Source organism: Lissotriton vulgaris, chromosome 7 (genome assembly GCF_964263255.1).
Source record: "Lissotriton vulgaris chromosome 7, aLisVul1.2, whole genome shotgun sequence".
NCBI classification, from domain to species: domain Eukaryota; kingdom Metazoa; phylum Chordata; class Amphibia; order Caudata; family Salamandridae; genus Lissotriton; species Lissotriton vulgaris.
Window position 1 is genome coordinate 1,408,526,309 of NC_141695.1, and position 10,731 is coordinate 1,408,537,039.

General features: G+C 45.3%; 1 protein-coding gene across 1 annotated transcript in view; it reads right to left on the bottom strand.

Moving 5' to 3' along the window:
- The window catches only part of LOC147705737 (major vault protein-like), a 202,339-nt gene extending 193,855 nt beyond the window's left edge, over nt 1-8,484 (bottom strand). The window contains exon 1 of the mRNA XM_086932183.1: nt 8,384-8,484. The gene's annotated coding sequence lies outside the window, so the exon portion shown is untranslated. The remainder of the gene's footprint in view (nt 1-8,383) is intronic.
- Nucleotides 8,485-10,731: the final 2,247 nt, after the last annotated feature.

Sequence of the window (10,731 nt, forward strand, 5' to 3'; positions counted from 1 at the left end):
GCTAATAGTCGGCCGGGCTAACGCGCTCTGCAGCACTCCACTGTGTCGCTTTGTAAATCCTGTCCCCGTCCCTCACCTGCCTCAAACTCCAGCACTCACCTCAGCACCACAATCGCCTGCGTCGGCTCAGTCTGCATAATAAAGATGGGAAGTGAGGGTTTGGGGGAAACAAAAACGCAAGTGCTGGGGCGGGGATATGCTGTTTACCACAATGCGTTATTTGTGCAATCAAATGATGCATTTCTTTGCCCACTGCAGGTTGGCTTTACGTTTCTCAAAGGAAAGCCAATCAAAGCAGTGAACATTAGGAGTTACAGCTCTAGACAAAAGTGTATATTCAGACCCTATAGGCAAGCACAAGCCATAAAACATTATTTCTGGTCTGCCCAGGAGCTGGATTTTCGTTTCTTCCTCTCATCTCAAAACTGAGCTTTCACTTAGTTGCCCTGATGGTACCTCACCCTCCTTTTAACTGGGCATAACAATTTCTGCACTCACACCCAACGCATAGTTTGCCACACATACTATAGCCCGCTCGTCTTGTTTTTTTATGTCATTTTGGGGTGGGGGGGATTCTACTACATTAATTATGCACTCATGCACGGATTTTCATTTATTGGGAATTAAACACATTCAGAGACATAGCTGTGCGCGAGTCAACCAAAACCGGAAATATGCCATGTGCTTGGAAATATTGCTATTCGCCCAATGTTTGTTAAATGGATGCTTTTGAAAAACGAACACTCCCGGTGTTCCTGCAGCAAGGTTGGAAACCCTTTATTTAGTGTTTGAAGTTCAAAAAATGCAGACAGCGCAGCTTGGTGGCACTTACATTCCAATGCTACTCTAAGAAGTGTTCGAAAGAAACAGACGAGGCGCCACTGTGGCAGAAGGCAGACAGAGCCATCCTCTAATTCCGGTTTCCCCTCCGCAGAGCATTTACCATTGTGTTTTTGAAGTCCTGTAATTTTAGCATATGGGTGAACGCCTGCTAAATGGAAGACTCAAAAATGGAGGCATTCAAAATCTAACAAAAATTGTAAAGGGATTTATTTTTGGGGTAACATGGACACGGATATGATTTCATTCGCGTTTTGGTTTTACTGTGGCTGTTTTAACATCGCTTTTTATTACCTTGTACTCTCTCTGGTGTTTTAGGATGGTTCGTATTGCATCGGTTTTTTTTTTACCTTTTATTGCTATTTGTGTTATATTGTTCTTTACAGCCTAATGAACAATAAATGTAGAGCTATTTGGTCAGTTTTTTTTTTATTTGCTTTATTTGTTGATGCACATGACAAAGACAAATGCTTGTAACTAAGACAAATTCCAAACAGACGTGCATGAGTGAATCGAAAAAGGTAATATTTTCAAGCGCACTCCACACGCGACCTGGTTTTGTTTGCTTGTATTCAGATAAAAGTCCAAAGTAATATTAGAAGTGTGCTCCCACTTTGGATTCAAAGCCTTCCACAACAATAGCACTCTCAATAATCACAGCATTACTCAGCAACACAGCATCACTCAGGGCCACCACAGCATCACTCAGGGCCACAACAAAATTACTCGGTGACACCACAGCATCACTTAAGGCCAAAAACAACATCACTCAGGGCCAAAACTGCACCACTCAGGGTCACCATAGTATTACTCAGAGCCATAAAAAACATCACTCAGCGCCACCACAGCAGCACCAATGCAGCACTCGGCGCCACCACAGCAGCACCAATGCAGCACTCGGCGCCACCACAGCAGCACCAATGCAGCACTCGGCGCCTCCACCGCTTCACTCCGGCGCCACCACAGAATCACTCCGGCGCCACCACAGAATCAATCTGTGCAACCATTGAACAACAACTGATTCAAATATGTTCTTTCAATGTTTCAAGCTTTATTACAAATGTCACAAAAAGATGTTAACATTTCACTTCAGTTCTTGGATTTGTCACAATAAAATACACTGAACATAATCTTCACAAAATGTATTTACAAAAGTTTAAGCTATTGCCATTATAAATTACAATGACTTATTTAAAAAAATTAAAAGCCATTGTTATTTGTAATATCAATACATCTAAGTCACGTAAATACAACACATATTGCATTGCAAATGCTATAGGTGTTACATTTGCGAAATGTATAACTATTGGCATTGTAAATGACAAAGCTATTTTCGCAATTTTCAAAACCAACACATAAAAAAATTGTCATTTACAATACCAATAGCTCAAACTTTCCTAATGCTAGACTTAATGCATTGCAAATGCTCGTTTCAAACAGTGCTCCTGCCATTGACCTGACAACTAAGGCATAAAAGAGATAAGCCCTCGAGGCTGCACACAAGGGTGTGTGCTGGTAGCACCGGACAGCCTTCCTAACTATCCTGAATAACAACTACACTCTACGGGTCAGGGGTCAACTGAAAGAGAGGACACGCTTACTTGGGGGAACTGCAAAAAGTCACCGCCACAGACTGATAAGCTTCCACGGATTCAGTTTGTGCACAGCTCCAGGGGTGTGGAAGTGCCTCACTTTGCCTCAGGGACCGGGTGAATATGTTGGGGTATTTCCTTGGGTGTCTCTGAGACTCCTAGAAGGGCTGCCTGCGCTCTCAGGCATCACATAGAGGTCTCCTCGGGTGCACTCGGGGTAGAAATGTCTCTGGCCTGTGGCTGCCCAGCAGCTGGTCTCACTGGCTCTAACAACAATTTGGGAGACTTCACTGCGGTTTCGCGATGATTTCAACCCCGCACTGAGTCAGCGTCCCCCACCCAACCGGTCTTATCCAGTGCGGTCTCGGGTATTTCACAGCCACAACGGAGTTATCTCCCTCGGTGTGTGAATCTCTAGACTCGCCCTCTCGGGGCCTCAGGATTCCCCCTGGCTCCATGGAAACTGAGAGACAAACAGAGCCGCTCCCTGGGCAAAGAGGGAGGTCTGTCGCCTTTTGAGTCCTGAAGCATTAACATGTCCGGTTCAAACTCAAGTGCACGGCAGGCCTAAGAGGCTAAATATTCTTTGCGAGCCGAACAAGGCTTAACCAGCCCCGAGACAGGCCTAAACCGATAAGCATACACGACAAATCCCCCAACAAATCAGCACTAACCCCACAGAGGCCCCCCAACAGATCAGCACAAACCCAGACATAGGGCAACTCTGGGAAACCAGGTCATCCCTGCACTGCCAGTAAGTGCATGCACACTACCCACCCACCTCCTCAAAACTACAGCATAAGGCCTGTGTAAAAGGACTGCCATTGCTCAATAAAAACAGAAAACAGGTCTCCAAATACCGACATAGCATGTACCTGCACTGCCTAAAAAAGTGCCAATGTGTTATGAAGCCCCGTCTGTACACAAGACATTTCCAAGTCCTCCTTTTTTCAGTAATTATTTTCCTGGTAGCACATGTTGTTTCCCTACTGGTATCTAACCAGGACATTTTAATTAATACAGTCCTTGCCTTAAAGGTAGGGGCGAGGGACTGTTTTGTTTCACCACCGCTCAAATTAATTAATATTGCCCTATACTAATTCACCACTAATCCTTTTTGGGTTCCGGAGTAGTGTGCTACTCATTGAAAATCACTTCAACGCCTCGTCGGGGGGGCGTAGCTGGGGGGTCCACCCCAGAGCAGCACTCTTTTTGGGGGCGGCGGAGTTGAGCAAGTTGTGTCTGTCGACTACCAATAAACCTCCCCCCCAACAAATCATCCATTGGTCATCGCCACCACCCACCTGCTCTTACCTGCATCGGGCGGCAAACTTAGGGGCCGCCCCGGGTGGCAGCAGGTCTAGCTACGCCAGTAAGCACTATATAAATACAATTACAAAAAATAATCCCGTTAGTTTCTGAATTAGCTTTCGGTTCACCCTATACCCGGGCCAGAATAAGCTGTGCACACCACAGCCATCATGTGGAGCGCAGGGTAACATTACCAGTACCCCTCGACAGTGTTTGGTAATATTTGGGCAATCCTGCCAAGGCCTGCTCTTACCCTCACACAGACATCTTCAATCGCAAACAGGCCTGCCATTGCCCTTCACAGGCCTATCAGCCAACATTGTTGCCGTCTGGCTCAACCGCCACGTTTCGACCCCTGGCCTTAAAATAGGACAACCTGACTTGTTCTGGGTGATGCATTAGTTGCATCCACTGAACCAGCTGGACGGACACATCTGATGAAAATGAATTGCGACTGAAGAGCCCCGATATGGAAATCATTGTCAGCACAACATGGCCCCATCAGGCTTTGTAATGCCAAGCATCTGCAGCATACCTATCCTTAATATAGACTGGCTGTGCCCCTAAGGCATAACTAACAACGCCTGCACAGCACACAAGTCTCCTAAATCCCCGCCACTCGTCTAACCAGTTGAACTTAAGCACCTCCCCTATGGCTGTACTAAACCAGGGTTGGACTGGCCTATAGGCAGGGCCTCTATAATTATGAGGCAGGGGAGACCAATTTACGGCAAGAAAGGCAAATTATGCGACCTAAAGGGGCACATTTTGTGATAACGTTACTTCTGGGCAGAGGTTTCACCTTATTAGTACCAGTGTAACATCCAAATATAGCAGTAAGCAACTGAAAAATGACCAGTAAACCTTTGCAAAAGGGCCTTCCACTGCGAGGCAAGAAGGGTTGCAGCAATGTATTGACTTTTGACCCGTTTGAGCTAAAAAAAAATAATTTTGTTAAGTAGGCAGATTATGCAGTAGAGGAAGGATTATATGGCAAATCCATAATTATGTGAGAAAACGCTGTGGTCAGAGAATCGCATAATTCCCATAGGACATTAATACTCAAAGTACGGGAAGAGTCACCATGGCCTAGTGGTTAAGGTCGCAGACTCTTATTACAAAGGGTGGGGAGCAGGTGGGAATAGTTTACATAGCTATACAAGAGCTGTAGAGTTTCAAGAAAGCGAATGACCATATTATTTTGATATCACAAGAACGCCCTCGCAGGGGGTATTTGGAACCAAGATGCTGGGCTACACAACCAGATACTTTACAGCTATATGGTATCTAACTGTAAACCATAGTAAGTAAGAGAATGACAAATGAAAGTGATTTTGCACTACTAATGTACAGAATTGGTTATCAGAAACAGCAATAACATTTGTTTACAAAAAAAGAATGTGATACTCATAGTACGGCCCGGGAGTCGCATGCAGCCCCCTTGGTCAACATCCCTGGGCTTCTGTTTACTCAACTCAGTATGAACAATAAAAATATGTTAAATAAACAGACAAGCATTTATTTAAAGGTTAATTGATGCTAAAGAAAAGATGTGACTGGGGAGTCCTTCACCACTTAACTTTAGGAACACCTTAATTTTAAAGACATCTTGCAGCAAAATTATATAAGTATGACAAAGTCTCTTCAACATTGTATTTAATTAACATGCAGACCACCTTTACACAATACTAAATCAGATTAGGTCAGTGCAATGAGAAGTATCCATTTAAAAGTGAGTTTTCAAACATGAATTTATAAACGTTCTCCCCCCCACCCCCGTCAATAATTCGAATAGCGAACTAAAGAGGCTAGTCAATTGTAATGAAATTAAATGAAAATAGAATTTGTAGAGAACAACTAATACCCTGGGGTGTCTAGGCGCTAATCCTCTATAAACTGCAGCACAAGCTAGAGTCCAGGAGCAGATGGATGTTTACTGTTAAAAAAGCTACTTTTTTTTTACTTTTCCTGAAGTCAAGGTCTTTAGTGCTAGGGTTATGTGCACTATTTGGGTGTCCTGGGTTCCTTTTACACACAAGCATTATAGTTTATTAAATACAACACGGGAGAAGGTTTCCTGCAGCGCACATCCTGAAGTCATGTATTTCAAAATCCTCTTATACGAAGAGGGAAAATGAAATAAAACAATTAACTAGGATCACATAATTTGGTAAATTGGGGAAGCCGGGATTAATCTCGTGTTCTCTGATTTCACATTGTTCAATTCAGCAACTACATATATATGCTTCACTTACCTTACCCTACAGCCAATTTACTGCCAATCTCACTCAAGGCCCACGCACCCAACTGCCACCTTGCAGGCATGATGCAGCTCTCAGTCACATCACAGACCAAGCGTTTTGGACCCTGGGAAAATGTTTGCAAGTACAATCTGGCAATGCCTGAAGGACTGGTCTGATAGGTCAGTGTGTGAGCTAGTTTTGTGGATGTTTGGAATCCTGTTTTATGGTCTGATAAGCTGTTTTTAGGTCGAGCTTTCGAGACCTCTTGTATATTCTTTAGTATATACTTATATGTGTATATACTATGTGGGCTCTGGAGATCAGTCCTAGGACTTGTCTGCCTCCACTTAGGGACTTTTTTTCTGCTCAACTGCCTCCATTTAACAGTCTTGATAGAAAACGACCAGCAGAGGTCAGTAAATACCAGAATTGCTTTCTGCTGAGAGAATTTCTTTTTTTATTTTTCTTGCAACTGCCTCTATTTAACTTTCATGATAGAAAACGACCAGCAGAGGTCAGTAAAAAGACAATCACTTTAGCATTCTCTAGATTCCAGTCCATAGAAATGGTCTTCCAGGAGCACCCGTAGACAAAAATATTTTTTTCAAATCTTGTATTTTCAGTCATATGACCACCTAAGGCCCTGATTTTATATTAAAAACAGAGCTTTGGACTATACAATTTTCCGCTGAAAAGCAATATTTCTTTCCATGTGTTCCCATACCTGGCGTGTCACGCAGTTTGGTGTTTACTTTCACTCCATGTTAAGAAGAGTAGATGTTTCAGCACCCAGGCTAATGTGCTGTATAGCTAAATACATATAAGGTCCCAAAGGTGAGACAAATTGCATTGCAAATGCTGGTTTCCTCAGCCATTAAAACAAACATTGACTGCAGCAAGCACAAATGCACACAGTTGCTCAACTTTAATTTTGATGCCCGGGCCTATTTTCTGTGCAAGTCCGACCCTGTACTAAACTGCTGTAACAAGAATACAGAGGTCTCAGATTTCCTAGGTCCATCCATAACGAACTCAAAATGGAACTTTTTTCTTCGAGTTATGGTACATGTTGGTGTTTATGATATTTTCAACAAGATTGCAAATATCAAAACGCAATGGGGAAAAAATCTGGACTAGGTGACCTCCTCACAGATGGAACGGAGTAACCTGAAAGTTCAGAAGGTGTCAACCAGGTACTGATACATCAAAGAGTCCTCAACCATAGTCAGACACCGAAGTTTAACCCCAGCGCAAGTAGTGCTTAATTTGTGGCGGTGGCTGCAGGTGATGGGAATGAAAACTAATTTTTGGGACCAGTAATTATTTTTCTTTACGTACTGGACCCAGACAGGGGTGTAACGCACACCCCTGCAACGCAGACTGACCTGGGCTAGGTACGAAAATAAAGAAAAAGATAGGAAAACATGAGTCGTTGAAAAGGCATGGTTGAAAAGAAATCTTACGGCTGCCATGATATGGGAAAGTGCCGGGTGCGGGAATAAAGAATACGTCAGGGTCAAGGCTAGTCAGTATTTGATATTGGGCGATCACAAAATTTGGCACCGACTATTGCAAACTTTTAAGAAAATATTTAGGTCCGTGCACCTATTTTTTTTAATTATTATTCTTATTTTAATAAATTAAGCTTGGGGAGCAGTGGTAGTCAATGGCATTAACCAGGTGATCGGTACCGCGTATGAGTCAGTCAACAAAAGGCCGCGTTCAGCCCGCGGCACTCAAGCAATGAGCAGCACTTACACCAACCCAGTTAATCGCTGAAGACAACTGTGTAAGCAGCCGACACTTTATGCTTCCAGAGGCATCAGATTTAATCAAACGAATTCGTCCGCAGCCCAACTACTTTAAAGTCACAGCCCCAACAGGTGACTGACACTGCCCAACCCAACAGACCTATTCATGTGCCCGACTCATGCCCATGAGCCTTAGAAATGTAAAAGCAAAGGCCGGGCACGCGACCCGTACCAAAGTCTAGGCATGTTTCCGAGCCATGTAAAAACAGTGCAAATATACCCCTTTTAAATAAGGAGGGGGTAAAAACGTACTTGGACTAGAGGCTGGCGTTTACATCGTCTTTCGTCTACTCTAAAGGGACGGTTGGGGGAATCCCTTCCTCCGTAACCCCGCCCTCCTAAAACTACTCTGAAATACCGCTTAACTTCTAGGGTTTCCAACCCCGGGGATCACGCCTCTTGAGGATACACTAAAATCGCGTCCCTCACCTTTGATTGTACGCTCCACTATCTACGCAGGAGGGGGACCCCCGCCTTATATCGTATTGGGTCTTCCCAATCGTGGTCACGCCCCTCCCATTTTCCCATGACTGCGATGGTCTCCTGGAGGTGGGGCGCAGAGTCTGCGCCTGAGAGGGGTCTTTACCTGTACGGAGCTGATCCACGTCCCACCGTGTCTTCCGCAGCAGGAAAGCACGCAGCAGCCGCACCACTCCCTGACCCAGCCGAGGGGAGGGGAGGAAGAGGAGGAGGGCGGTGGGAGGGACCTAAGAAGAAGGAGGAGAGAAGAGGGCTAACTAGAGCTCAGTTAGGGATGGTGGGAGTTGGAGCACAAGAGGGTGTTAAGAGGAGGGGCGGTGTAGGAGTACTGGAATATGGCGGGGGTACGACTAGAAAACGGGTGATCAATAAGGGGAAGTATAACCTTACCCAGGCCTTTCTCAGCAAGGGAAAGCGCCCCCACCCCTAGTGATCTGGGTCCGAGGCTAGTGTATATCCCGGGGGCGAGCAGCTCACGTGCAAATTAAGGAGTTACTTAATGCCACGTTTTGAGATGGATGATTTATTTTATTGTAAACCACAGGAGAATAGCAGAGGAAGAGGGCTGAAGTATTTGGGGTTTGAAGGTTTGCAGCAGAGAACGAAGAGGTACAGAAAAGTTAGATAGTGAGATGGCGTAGAGGTACTAAACGGGAAAGGGTATAGAAAGGTGAATGGATAGTGAGCATGAAGGCATAGAGAGACGGTAAAAAATAAAAAAGAGATAAAGTGAAGTACGCATTGAAGAGATATTGGGAAGATGAGGTATAGGAGAGGACAATGCAGAGAGGGGAGGTGACCTATAAATAGTTCGCCCGAGAAGGAGCACTATACTGGGGGGGGGGAGGGGGTATATAGAGTGGAGTATAAAGGAGTATAGAAAAGTGGTGTCAAGATGAATGAGGAAAGTTGAGGTAAAATGATTGTGAGCAGAGATGGGGTGATAGAGATAGGAATTGTGGGGTGCAGTGGAGGGGTGAGAAAGGATAGAGGCCCCCAAGGGACGGTATAGAGGTGAGGAATGGGGTGAACGAGAGGTACACAGAATGAAGTTATAAATGAGAGAAAGGATGTAGTGAGGGGTAAAGCCTGGAGAAGAGGTAGGAGGAATACAAGAAGTATGAAGTAGTAGAGTAATGCAAGAGTATTATTATTTATGAATGGAAATATACAGAAAAGTTAAGCATGTATGGAGGGTAAATAGAGAGGAAGAGAGACCTTTGCAAGAAGTAGAGAAGGGAGGTATAGAGGCTGACCCGGAAAGGGGCGAGGGAAGCAGGTGTGGAGGAAGGAGGTAGAAAGAATGTAAGCACAGAGCGGAGGGGGCCTTGGTGGTGAGGCTCTACACTGGAAGGTCGGTAAAGAGGAGGGACACCTACATGGGAAGAGGTAAAGGGACGGGAGGAATAGAGAGATTAGGAGGGAATATAAGTGACCTAGAGGGCCATGTAGAGAAGGGGAGGCATACAACAGATTGGGAGTGATGGAGTTATAAATGGACATAGGTGCCGAGGAGGAGATATGTAGAGGAGGGATCGAGGATGGATGATCTACACGAGGGGGAGGGAGGTGTCGAGGAGGGAAGTACAGAGGGGATGTTGATGTGAGTAAGGGAGCGCATAGATCAGGGAGACATAAAAAGGCGAGTATTGAAGAGGTTCATTGTTCGATTAGGCCAGGTACAGGAGACGGAGAAAGCCGGTAGCGAGCGGTGCAACAGTGAAACCAGTGAGTGAGTAGAGAAGCTGGGGTATTGAAGAGGAGTAGTGTAGCAATTGAATAGAGGAAGTGGGGGCGCAGAAAGGAAGTATAGCGTACCACCACCATGGTATAGAAGGATGTGTAGAGAATAGAGGGCATACGGCGAACCAGTATAGAGATGGGGAGATGCAGAGAAAGTAGCGGAGCAGTGAACTAGAGTAGGGGTACAGAGAAGGGGGTACAGAGAAGGGGTGCCAGAGGCAGGGAAGGGGGTATAGAGAGAGATAGAAAGAGGAGGTATAGAAAAGAATTGCCATTGAAGGAGGGACGCACAAATGAGGGAGCTTCAGAGAAGATAAACTTAAAGCAGATAATGGGATGTTATCGGCCATTTGGCGTGACAAGCCAGGCGAGCACAAGTGATGCTAGAACAGCTCGGTATTGCGGATATGGGGCTCAGCCGTGCCGTGCCCAACCCTTGAACACCAGCCCCCACCCCGTGTGACAAGCCAGTGAGTCATTTCCCAGCACTGGGCGTGACTCAGACGGCCACGTGACACGTGAAAGGATTATATGGCTGCTGAAGGGAGGGGCTGTTAAGGTATGGAGGAGAGGTCATGGGAAAGGCTGGACAAGGAGAGGCGGGTACTGAAGGGGAAGGAAATAAGCATTGAGCGCTGGAAGAAGAGCTGCAACAGTGGGTTCCAGGTTTTCTCTCCCTCTCAGTTCTTTTTACGGTTCATTTTATTGGTA